This window comes from Pomacea canaliculata, linkage group LG12, assembly GCF_003073045.1.
Source record: "Pomacea canaliculata isolate SZHN2017 linkage group LG12, ASM307304v1, whole genome shotgun sequence".
NCBI lineage: Eukaryota > Metazoa > Mollusca > Gastropoda > Architaenioglossa > Ampullariidae > Pomacea > Pomacea canaliculata.
Genome location: NC_037601.1, coordinates 8,358,091 through 8,371,463, shown reverse-complemented (window position 1 = coordinate 8,371,463; position 13,373 = coordinate 8,358,091). Strand labels below are relative to the sequence as shown.

The 13,373-nt window shown below is 42.5% G+C and overlaps 1 protein-coding gene across 2 annotated transcripts in view; it reads left to right on the top strand.

Moving 5' to 3' along the window:
* The window catches only part of LOC112553160, a 68,610-nt gene that overhangs the window by 541 nt on the left and 54,696 nt on the right, over positions 1-13,373 (top strand). The window lies entirely within an intron of this gene.

Genomic DNA, 13,373 nt, shown 5'->3' with positions numbered 1-13,373 from the left:
ACAATCTTTCTAGAACTCTCTATCGTGGTCTCACACTGTCTCGTTATCACTTGATTTCCTTTGTGGTCTCAAGCTGAGTAACTTATTATTCGACAAAAAAATATTAAGTTTTCTCGATAACTAGCTCTTAAGGTCTTCTCTCAGAGAGAGCGAAAGAGAAGTTAGAGAGGACAAGACTTACTTTCTGAGTGTGTGTTTGTGTGTTGGTGGGAGTCCGTGAGTTTTTTACCTGTGTATCCGTACACCTGAAAATGGCTGAAAGGACAGGTAAAAGAAATGTAAGAAATAAACAGCTTCACTAGAGAGTGGAATCTACAATAACGACTCCAGTACACTGAGGAATTTCCAATAATAGAACTGGATGAACGAGCTTCGTAACCCGATAAATACCGTCGAACACATATGATTATTTGACAATTTACATGTGACCACAACGAGAAAAAATAATCCGGGGACTCATGTCTTGAGTAATGAAATGCGATGTTGTGGCAATATGTGTTCTGTTAATAAAACTCTCAGCGATACAGGGATTGGACTGTGACACAGGGTACAGACATCACCACGAGCCCAAAGTTGATGATAGCAATATTATCAAGTGCTATTGTCATCTTGCCTAGGAAAGTTATAAACTTTCTGTCACAAAGACATGAAAGTCTGTAGATGACAACAAGTTGAAAACAAACCGCTGGACGTCATCATTAAACCGTTAGACATATCCGTCTAACCCCTTCTCTCTCACCTGACTCATTTATTTCCGTGAAATGCAGGATGTCGTATTAAGCATTGCGCTGAAGTACTGATCTTTAGGCACCCAGCACTCCTGACAACTGGTCGTCAATGACGATGAAGTTAATCGCTTTTTTCCTCAGCGCCAGCGACAACGACGATTCGACCTCGCTTCATCGCTTCAGGTGTTAAGCGATTTGTATCCGCTGGTGATGAGCATCCGCCTCTCTCTGGCATTTCTCGCGGCCCGAAATGTGATTTACACTGTCTCGTGGTCCTCGACCCGCATTATGCAGTTTTTCCGCGGGACATGTGATATGCATTATATTTTCTGTTCTCGCGGATTGCCGTGATGTATTTGGTGATAAGGCTATTACACTCAGCGGTGCGTGCCAGGGAGAGGGAGGGAGAGCTGCACTCTGCGGTAAACGTGCGATGTCGCGCGGCAGGAGGCGGCTCCCAGGCTCCGCGTGCAAAAACGAGCAACCGCCAGACGTGAGACAAACGTGTCGTCTGCTCCTCCGCCTACTCATCGTCAATGGTCGTAATTCTTTTGTGTGTTTCATTCGGGACACTCTCCCATGACAGCAGGCTCATTCGCAGCGGTGTGAGGGCTGATGAAGTCAGAGATAGAGACGGGGGCTGGACGGTGATGATAGGAAGCGAGGAAATGCGAGGAAAATTGGAAAAAAAAATTGTTGGAGATGATCCGGAAGACTGATCGTATTCCCCGAGAGCGTGTGACTGCTTAGCTTATGAGTGCTGTCGAACAAAGCTACCTCTGCTTCTTCAAACGGTCAACACACGGCTAGTAGCCCTCTAACTATTCACTAGAACAGCGGTTCTCAACCTGTGGGTCGCGACCCCTGGGGGGTCGCGACGTGCTACAAGGGGGTCGCGAAGGTGTCATTTTTAAAAAAAAGATACTGGTATTAGTGAAATTAGTTTACATTGTGTAACCGAGTGTGCGGGGCTCAAACTCCAAATCTCTTCTTCCTATTCAAGTACACTGTCTCGGCATGCAGTGACTTCTCACTTCCAAAACTCAAAACACAATCTCCCTCTCAACAATTAAGTCCAAGCCTTTTGCCCTCTTTCTCCCCAATCTCTCATCGCTGACTCCCTAATATTACAAACAACTGACAAGATGAATGCTTTCGTCCGAAACTTTCGTTGTGACGCAAAAGATACGCCAAGAAATATTTTTGATATGTTTCCGTGCTTGTGTAAGTGCAAGGCTGACAACTTGAATCTTGATCAGGTGAAGAATGTAATTATTGCCCATCTAAACGGACTGCAAGAAAGGTTTCAGCCGCTGAAATTGATGTGACTAAATACGATTGGATTCGTAATCCATTTCTGGCTGATCCTAGCCAAGCGGGTTGTCCACGCAAGAAGAAGAGCAGCTCATCGACCTTTCGAGTGACCAATCCTGAAAATGGTCTTCCAAACAACACCAGTGCCAACATTCTGGATTAGCATCAACGGTGAATATCCTCTCCTTTCTGAGAAAGCATGAAAGTTCTGCTGCCATTTTCAACTTCATATATGTGTGAGCAAGGATTTTCAGCATGGCAGCACTGAAGTCGAATACAGAATCGTGTGGACGCAGAGGCTGAGCTGCGAATATCAGTGGGTACAACATCGCACACAGGTTCGCTTCTCTATGCAACAGCAAGCAGGCTCAACCTTTCATTAATCAAAGTGAGTGTCCAATAAATAATATTTATTAGCTTTAGTAAAATTCATTAACAGTTATACTTCTTGCAGATACGAACTTTGGTTGTTGAATTGCATTGATTACGCGGCGTCGACTGGAACTGCGTTTCTCGAGCACCATATTGGTGAGATATTCAGATTATCATTGTCCTCCATAGGGATGTTCCGTTGTTGCCGTTAGAGTGGCATTTCATACAATGCAAAGAGGCCCTTCCCCCTCCCCCACCTCGACCTCAAGAAAACAAACAAACAAACAAACAAACAAAATCCAATCAAACAAAAAATGCAAACTGAATGAAACGGAGATTGTACACATGCCGGTGGTCGCCTCTGATGACAAGGCACGTGTGATTATCGCCCGTGTACAGAGTTGTCTATCCTTTCCTCCTAGATCGTTCTTCCGAACCACGGTCAAGTCTCAAGGGGGTAGGCTGAATGCAGGGAGAAGGGGCAGGGTAGGAAGGTAAAAAGCCAGTTGAAAGTATATAAAGATGCAGTTTTTTCCCTCAAACCTTAATGTTTTTTCTCTCATTTTCGTTTTTTCCCCCTTTGTCGATCGTGAAGTTTTCTAACTACGTAGCAGACAAGTAAGCATGACGATGAAACTAAAAGTTCTTCGATAAGCCCTCATAAAAGCCTTCTTTGAATGTTCGCCCGAGTGTAAATTATTTTCAATTGACTTTAATTCATGGCATGATACTAATTCTTATTCTTTTGTCTCTTTCCTGCCTTACCTTACCCTATCACAATGCTGTTTCAGCATTTATAGTGAGTTTTCCTAATATGTAGTGGTAGTGGCAGCCAAGGTGCCGATGTTAGTACCACCGCCGCTGCTGTTGCTCCTGATGGTGGCGATGGCGGTGATGGTGATAACGATGATGGGTTTCCCGTCTCTGTCTTTTCCATCTTTCCTTAGTGATATTGTTCTTTATCACCGCTTAGCTGTATTTCTGCCTTATGTGCGTCTTAGGAGCTCAGAATGTTTGCGCGATGACCGTTGACCTGCATGGGTCTTCAGACCAGAGCCATAGGTCTTGCTCGACTTAATCCTTGTCCATGTCGGTGCATACCTGCAGTGAAAGCTTTCATTGTCTATCTGCTCTCTATCTGCTGTGTAACCGCTGGTACACACCCTCACCTGCCATTTTTCTGGGAAGAGTTTTGTGAGCAAGAGAGAATTATCACAAAATCCAAACATTTTAACAAAATGTATATAAAACTGATGCATTCATCTCAGACTGAAAATTGTTTGTTCAAACAAATTCAAAATCTGCTATCAAAATGTTATGTCTTGTGCAAGTGTTTTTTTTTAATAATTTTGTTTAATAACTAGTGCTAAGCTGCAAACAACAGCACTACGCAGATATACAATTAGAATGTGTTTAACGTCATCTTTTATCTATATATGCGTGCATGCATTAGGGTTGTTTGCTCAGATACACAATATCTACATTATTTTCATATATTATATATATTGCATGTTAATACTTGATATGAAGACGTACTTGGTGGTTTTTAAAGACTAAGGTGTATGGGTGTAATTTAAAGGGACTAGGCGGGAAACTAATCAGTAATTGCTGTACAAGTGTCTTAATACACACAGCTGAAATTTAGTAAGCAGCTTTCAGTGACGTAGGAACCAGTGGAGGGGGAGGAGGGCAAGTGGGGCAGCCCCCTTCTCAAAATACTGAGAGGCCAAGAATGTAAGTGTCGTTCACTGTCAGATCATATTTCTACGCCACTGGCTTTGTGTGCAATGAAATGCTTGTAAGGGCTGCTTACCTTTGACATGGAAAGTGATATTAAAAAGTTAATAGATGACGGCACATAACTTTCATTTTTTTTCTTTGTCACTCTTTTATTTGTTTCAAGGAGAATAATGCAGTTCAGAGTTAACTACGAAATTTCGTGTTAAATCTCTTTCTGTTTCTTAATTTTAGGGAAATTATTTCTTTTCGAGGATTATTTTCTCAGACTAGCTACAGTGCGCTGTGTAAAAACATAACTTGCGATCACGTACGCAAATGCGCGCTCGCGCACACACACATATATAAAAACAGACTCACTCACACACACACACAGACACACACACACACACACAACAAATAAACACACAGTCACACACACACATAAACACACACACACACAGACACACATAAACACACACACACACACACACACACATCAACACACACACACACACACACACACACATAAACACACACACACACACACGTGTGGCCGTTTCCACCGTAGCGTGTCCGCCATCGTGCTAGCCCTCAGCCACCACCTCCCGTGCGCGAGGCTGACTCCCGCGAGCTGACTGGTGCTGGGCGTCGCGCTGCTGGAATATAGCATAAGTATATACTGACGATGCACATGTGCTCTCATCTATCTTCAATGGCCTGGAACTTATGATTTTGCCGAGGGACCGGCCCCTTTGTACCCGAGCTCTAGGCGCGTGCTGGAGAACGTAGGGCAAGGGTTGCTTCCCCTTTTTTGCCCGTTGAACCTGACGTTTGTGCCGTCCCGACACCACTGGCATGACGGGAACACGAAGCTGGGGATGGTAGCCATGCAGCTGAATGTATGATTGATGACAGACTGTTATTTATTTATATATTTATCTACTTACAGATTTTCTTTTCAGTTTTAGCTGCAATAACTTCTTTCACTTACTCACTCACTGTCAGCTTCTGGCAATGCCTCTAACATCAGTGCGTAAGATAATTGATAATTCGTTTGCTTTTTGCAGTCTCTTGCTACAAATAATGTATTAAGATAAGCAAAAACACAAAAAAATTCATCTCATTTATTTGTGATTCAATAGTTGAGACTCTTAATTGTCGAGAGCATTGTAAACTTTAGCATTTCTAAGAAGGAAGAGAAAGAAAGAAGAGAGAGATGGAGGGACAAAGGAAGGGCGTGCAGGACGGACGGAAGCAAAAGCTTTGTTACAGCTTGCTAGGGTTACCGTGAACAACAAGGAAACCAGACTAAGGGCTCGAACTTGACGATAGTCATTAAAGGCTATACGATGCGCCTGTGATCTTGGCGCCAGCCGCGGAGATGGAGATAAGGTAGTTAATTATAATTAATTAACGAGAAAAGTACCGTCTGCTTTGGTCACGCAGAGCTGGACATCCTTGACTGCTTTTCCAGTACCTTCTGTGCATCCTCCGTTTCAATGGGTGCATGGATCTTAGTGTCACATGACCAAAAAATGGCGTGGGCGTGGCGTCAGCACTTGAAGCTAGAAGCTGAGAGTGAAAAGCTGAAAGACTGCATTAATGGATACAAAAAGCCTTTTTATTCCTCTCAAGCATTTTAAGCTCATTCTGCAGAATATGTAATTTCATGCATCGTTATCATATTCTCCGAGTCTTATCCCACCCGACCCTCATAGACACTTTAGTTTTAAATCAGCCTTGACACTGTTAACCTGTCGGTTAGCTGGTGCGAGGGGGTAGCCATATGTCTCGCTCTAAATCATTGCCTCCACTTAACGTCCGCAGCTGAGCTTCACTCGACGAGAACTCAGCGAGAAAAATTAAACTTTTATTTCGTGTACAGGCGCACCTGGAAGAAGACAGTATTGGCGAAAATTCGGTGCAATCATTAAATCTTCCATCCCGATCTTGAAACATTCGGAAAGCGATCTCGTTTTACAGCCGAAAAAAGTTGATAATTGATGACAAAAGAAGGAAACAGAGGAAGTGTAAACATTGCGAGGAAAACACTTGAGAAGAAGGAAAGGCGATCAGCATGTTTGATATCTGGCACAGGAAATGGTTGGCAGCAGATTGGGGAATGCATTTTAAAAGTAGAATGACACTTTATCTTCTGTATCGGACAGTTTCGCCCCTTCTCGTCTTTAGTTTTCACAGAGCTATAAATCAAGCCCGCTCTAATCCAACAGTTTTTTTTTTAATTGTCCACACTCTCAAAATCTTGGCATAGCAAGGAAGGAAGAAAGGATCGACAAGAGCGCAAACTTTAAGGAAAATTGCGGATCTGTTGTTGAAGTTGAGAGGGGTGGGAAGAGAGAGAGAGGGGGGAGGAGGAGGAATCTTGAGGCGTCCGTGGAAGGATGAAAGAAACGGAAACCAGAGGACGTTTGGCACCCTCGCAGACAGTTGCTCATTGCCTAAACTAGTTTTACTCTCAGAGGAAGGTCTGCAAATGGCCGGGAAACAATTATGCAAGAGAAGGAAAGAACACGCAACGGGGAAACATTTTTCACGCCCAGTTTCAGGCGAAGGATAATTTTGTAATGAAATGTGAAAAGGGATAAGTTGTCATTGCTCACGATTTAGCACTTCCGTACAAATTACTCCTGACGGAGAAAATTAATTGCTTTTTTTTGTTTCATCTTTCATTTCATTTTCTACCTTCTTTCATCCAGAACAATTTGCTATCTGTAATGACTTTCGTTCTCCACTTGTGCATCTGGACTCCCACAGTGCTGTTCTGTGTAAAATCTCGTGTAAACTTTGGCGATCAGTGCCGGCCATAAATAATAATAAAAAAATAAAAAGAAATAAAGAAAGTGATAATAGAAGAAAATAGGTTATATATATATTCTGTATATATATTTATGGTATTTGTTGCTTTAAAAATGTCCTATTGTATGAATGAGTGACGCGGAATTCAATTAATGTTAACTCACCTCTACCTATTGAAGAGATAGAAAAAGAAAATGTGGATGGGTGAGCATGCATTACAAAAAGAGTTCTTAAAAATCGCCAAGAACGCACTGGACTGGAATTTACATGGTAGGGTACACTGAACCCGGACTAAAGTAAGGGGAATGCAGAGTTCGGAAAGGTCAGACGGGCTGCCAACACTGGATAAAGTGCAGAACGATAGGGGTGCACAGTTCTTTTTATTTAGCTTAAAAGAACTATTGATGATGAGAAGAAAGATGTGATGATGATGGAATCAACGAAAGATGTTTTATAATTAATTTCTCATAAGAACGTGTTCTTTGCCAAAAATAATGCACCGTCTTCAAAATTTTCTGGCGGCTCTGGGTTTCATCATGGCAACGAAGAACGTGGATTGTACGAATGGATTTCTCCTCCATCACACTTTATTTCTCTCTGGATGTGGCATTTGTTTACAGAGTTGGAGTGGCTGGACGGTAGAGAGCCTCGGCTGCTGACTTTGATTAAAATCGAAAAGAAAGCAACTGACTACAACCATAAAAACTGTTTACTCTTCATACCTCACTGTTCATGGTCAAGAGTTTCGTGCAAGTCTTTTTACCTTGGTTATAAACTCCCTCCTTCCAAAAAGACAGCAGAAAACTACAAAAGATATTCGTAAGGACCACATTTGAGTTTGTGGTTACTGCAAGTGCTTAGCACCTCTAGTACCTTGTGTAGAGGGGTTACAGCTTTCGTTTTTTTGAAAGGTCAAAGGAGGAAATTTTTGTAGTTCATTTCTTGAAAATATGTGATAAACATGTCGATTTCATATGCTTTTGTTTACATTTATTGTTAGCCAAATCCCTACCACACACAAAATTATTAGAAATGTAGGTGAGGAGCATCAGGGAGGCGCATTCTTCGTTGATAGTATGCTGCTCAAATCAGGGTCAACTAACAAGATGGCGCCCTAAGCGGAGGTAGACTCCTTGGTCTCGGTAACCAAACACTAGCCGAACTGAAACCCCTCTATCCACACGCTGTGCTTGAGTGGCTGGCCTGCTTGATGAGAGAAGCAGCCGCTGACAGAAAACCGACCTGGTCATGTGCAACTGTAAGGCACCTGAAGAAAATTTCCGGCTTGGCTCCACCTGTGCTGCAGAGAGCAGTTAGCGCGTTAGTGCTGGCGAGGGTCACATCCGTGTTAGTGTTAGTCGCGAGCGCTTGGAGTAGAACAGTGAAGCCAGAGGTGAAGGGAAGGAATATACTTTTCCGGTCTTCCATCATTATAAACATCAACAATAGGAATGTTTAGTACAAGGTAGAGGAGGGGTGGTAGCCTTTGACGGCGATGAACGTTCTAACCACCTTGCAAACAAATACGACAAGCACTTACTGACACGCGCGCACGCACACACACACACGACATAAACACGTGAGCATTTACATATTAAAGTACATAGGAAAGGGAAAATTCGACAGAGACATAAGTTAAGGTCAGTGATAAAATTTCCGAAGCGATCTCTCTCTCTCACTGTAATTTTTTTAGTACACATGAAAAACATTACCCTTCTGTATATCTGGCTGCTAAAATAAAGGAAGGACAATAGTGGGTGATCCATTCCTTTATTGAGTCTAGGTGATAAAGATGATGATGACGATGACGAGAAGGAGAAGAAGGCGGAAGAGAAACATGAATGATAGCTAGATAATAAGGAAGAAGAAAACGAAAGTAAAATTTAATGAAGAAAGAAGGTATGTACACCAGAAAGAAGTTATGTTAGAAAGATAATATGAGAAGTTCTCTTATAAAAAAAAAATCTGTATCCAACAACTATGTGTAAAAGTTGTTTGGATGTGGCGCGCACCACCCTACTTACAATCTTCGTGTTCGCTCCCTGCACGCGCACAGGTTAAAGGAGACAGGGAGGAAGCTGGGAGTAAAGCTGATGGGAGATACGACTCCTCCAGTTTACTCCCAACGACCGGGGGTGGCTCACCTGTGTTGATGTTTGCCGGGATATGATCCGCCTTACATTTAAAGTGTTTACAGGGCCAAACAAACACATGCTGTATTTTCTTGTTGAGGAAGCGTGCCTGTCTGGGAGCCAGCAGCCTTATAATTAGCAGCCCATCGCGGACCTGTGTGCTTTTTCTTCTCGGATTTTGGCAAGGGCAGCCACTCGCACTCGCGGTCGTAGTGCAGCAGAGAGTATCGAGCCCTTTACCTGCTGACAAGGGATTGTTATTGTCTGTATCATTTGTCGATACTTGCTTATTGACAATTTAAGATTACTTGTACCTTTTGTCCCATAGATCGTCACTGTAGGTTTTCCTTTCTGTAAACTTTTTTTCGTGAAAATTCTACTAACTGTTTGACTCCAGTGCTGCAAGTCTTTCACCCGCGAGCTTGATTACTTACTTATGCTTATTATTTAACCACCTTGCACTATCTTTTGCACTATCATACTTCGTGTCGCTTTTTTCACTTGTAAGGTTCGAGGTAGTTTCATCTGGTGTAGGAAATTTGACAGGTATACATTATGTAAGATCTTACTTGTGTTTACTTCCTGGCTTGACCTAGGTGGGTGGGCATTCGTATGTAAGTGTATATGTGTTTTAACTTTGGGTACAATTTTTTTTCAATCTGCATTATTTTTACCGTGTTTTTATTATATAGTTATACCAGAGAGCGTAGATATAGTTATACTACTCGATATGCAGCATTTTCTTATTTATTTTTCTGACCTATCTTCTGGCTCTGAGTTTCAAGTCGTGAATGGCTGAAAAAAGAAGGATACTTCTAAACATATGTTTATGTTTTGCTGTCTGTTGAGGTCGCGACAATCCGTAGTCATAGGCAGTAGTCAAAATACTCTCACAGTTTGATTGGTTAGCTTCTCTCTCACAGTGGAGAGGGGGAAGAAAGAAAGGGAGAAGGCCAGGAGAAGGAAGTTGTTTGACTTGTGCCAGCACTAAGCGCAAGGAAATGGCGCAAAAAATCGCTTTCTGTGCGCATGCCCGAGAAATGGCCCGGCCTGGTAGTCCGCCGTTTGGTGTCTTTTTTCTTTTGCATTTATGTTAAGTACTTGGTTCCACCTGTTGTAGCAATTAACCAAACGCCTGCCTGTCTTCTCTGGCGTCTGCACAGTTGTGAGTAAATGTTTTTCATGAAGTGCCGCAGTAAAACTTGCATAAAGAGGTCCACAGCCCTTGCTTCCGCAGTTACTTCTCCTGACACTCTGACAGTCTCAGTGCGTGTGGAAGGATGAATGAAATTCAGGATAGGAAAATCACATAGTGATTGGGAGGAAGATCTATAGAGGGGCTGCTTTGTTGAGGGTTGCTAAGTGATTCTCTCGTCTTTAACCCGTCACTCTTATTTTTCTTCTTCTGTACGTGTGTGTGTGTGGAAGGAAAAGGTGTTTTCATTCATTGCCGACTAGTGTTATTGTTTAACTATTTGTTGAGAACATTACCTCGTCTGTGCTCGTTCGTATGCAGGCACTAAAGTACGGTTGGTACCTCTCAAATAACAAAACACAAGAAAAAGAAAGCAGTTACTGAGATTCCCACAGGAACGCGTTAGCGGGAAAGAGGAAAAGACAGAGAAATAAGGAGGCTGAGAAAAAAAGGAAAGATAACACAATACCTGTATTCAAAAGAAAGGAAAGAGAAAGGATCATTGGAGGAAAATGAGGACGCAGGAAAATAAAAATAAAAGCAGCGAAAACTGGAATTTTCAAGTTTTAGTATCTGTTAGACTTATTAATTTCCCTTTGATAAATCCTCACACCTGCTCGCCCGGTGTTTGCCGACAAGCGGGCAGGTAAGTCGCGCCGGTAAGAGATTTCCAATTCTCACACTGCGCATGCTCGCATGACGATAATTCACCTGCGTAGATGCTTTCCTCGATGTGCACCTGACTGGCGTGGCTCCACGCGACAGCTTCTACCAGAGGCGGTCTGTGAAACCTGCTCACGCCTATCGTTGCTCGGCCTCATCTGTCCGTGCGCCGGTGCCGCTATTAACGAACCTGTCAGAGACCATGCGCACAGGGGGAGTAAGCTAACAGTTCTCGTAGTTCTCTCCCCCTAGCGTGAACGTGCTCAGGAGGGGAGGTGACGGGTATGCTTAGCCGGAACATCTAAAAAGAACCCCCCCAAAAAAAAAAAAAAAAAAAAGTCATTGTATTCGTTCGTGATATACAGCTATACTTTCCATCATGTTTATTATATTGTTGGCATTTCTGAAAGAGATATCATCTTGAAAAAAGAAAATTTGTTGTGTAAAAGGTGTCTACAGTGGTGGGGAGTAGAGTCTGGGGATCTGAAAGCATCCGGAGCATTTTGATGAACGACCCAATCAGACAAGTGTTCTGTCTGGAAGCAGGGCAGAGCAGAAATCATGAATACGGTTTTCGAAATAGTTCAAGACTTATTATAGAGGAGGGGAGAAAGGGAGGGTCTGCGGGTGCTGCACAACGAAGCAGTAGACTGCACTCATTATACTCACATTACACGCATTACCCGGTTACAATGTTTCCATGAGCACTCAGTCAGGATGTTCTGTTAACAAGCAATCAGGATGTGTAAAATACTGTACATAACATTTTATGTACCACAAGAGAAGGGTTGAAAAGAGTTAAAAAGTTTGTTTTTTGGAGTCACCAGAGTTTTCTCTGGAAATATTCATTAATTATCCGCACATGGTTGATAACAGAGGGCGTGGGGAAGTGTGAGGAGAGGAAAGTAAAGTTCATCTGTATTACCATACATACGTTAATAAGTAATTACCGAACTTATTTAATAGTGAGGCGGCGCTCCATGGCATGCAGATGTCAAGAGAATCATTTAAGACATGGGAATCTGCTGACGGACAGCTGTGTAAATAGAACCAGCCTCATATGCCAGCGTGGAATTTGTTTTCCCTAGGCATAGATAAGGACAGTGCAAAGAATTATATCTATATATATCTTACTATTGGACCGTGAAGGAGGATTCTTTAGACAGATTTAGGATGAAAAATTTAAGACAGGGACTGGTACAGGGCTCTATACAAGCTAATCAATAGCAGCCAGCCGGCCGGCCGGCCATGAACATGTACATGAATAGTCTGATAACAGTGTGTTCAGAGTCTGACAGATTTCTCTGGGCAGTGACTTGCCTACTTCCAAACAACAACACACACAGCTTTCTCGTTATAGCGTGTGCTGAAAATAAAGAAATTAATGTGGGACCTTCCTAACAAAAAATTTTATGAATTTTGGGAAAACTGCTACTATTTAACTATAAATATTTTTTGTATTGTATGTGTATGTATGTAGGTATGTCGATGTATGTATGCATGTATGTGTATTTTTATTTCGAGACGATCAGCATCCCAGCATGCCATTCTTCGTGCCACCACAGCGCAACACCCTCAGCGCTGAAACATTCTTTTTCCTCAGAACAACTGTGAGTTCGCACTGTTTTACAGTCCGGAGACTATATCGCGTCTACATTTGTTTCGGGACATAAAATACAGTAATTTAAAGTCGGTGTACGAACATGAAAGAGCTACTCACCCCCCGATGGTCTGCTGACAGGCAAAATTCTCAGACATAAGAGGAGCAGTTTCGGTTACAGTGCCCGGATAAAGGCGCCGCCATAAGGGTTTGGAAAATGACTAAGACTATAAAATGCCTTGAAGTTTTAGCGCAGGAGGTCGCACAGCCACATATAAGCTCGCTTCACAGATGGAAAGTGTTAATACAGTGCCCAAAGGGAAGTCTTCGACCTTAGTACAACCCTCGGAGAAATGTATAACATTGTAAGTGCTCTCCAAGAAGACCGGCACTGTTATCCTCATCGGTATGTAATGAAGATGAAACAGGTGAACCTTGAAGTAGAATTCCGCATTTTACAGCATCGTAATAAAACTTTATTTCGCAGTTTCTCGCGAGGAAAGTCAAGAGCTAATTCAAACCACTACTGAAAATGGAAAGGAGGAAGATAAACATTAAAACTCCATAGGTCTTGCGTTTCCTGGTTTAGCCCATGGGTACTGGTCTTAAAGATAATGTCTGGTCTGAGTGTGTCACAGAGTGCTTTGTCAGGGGCCGCTATCACGGTGGAAACAACTCTCGCTTCAGGAAGTCTGATTGAGTCAGATTGAACCCATGGAAATTTAGATGCATTGTAAGGGAGAAGTATGAGAAAAATTCCTCGTCCATGTATTTTAGTAGAATTATAACCTATCGGGTGTGACTTTTAGTACCAATCACTGTGCTAATGTTCT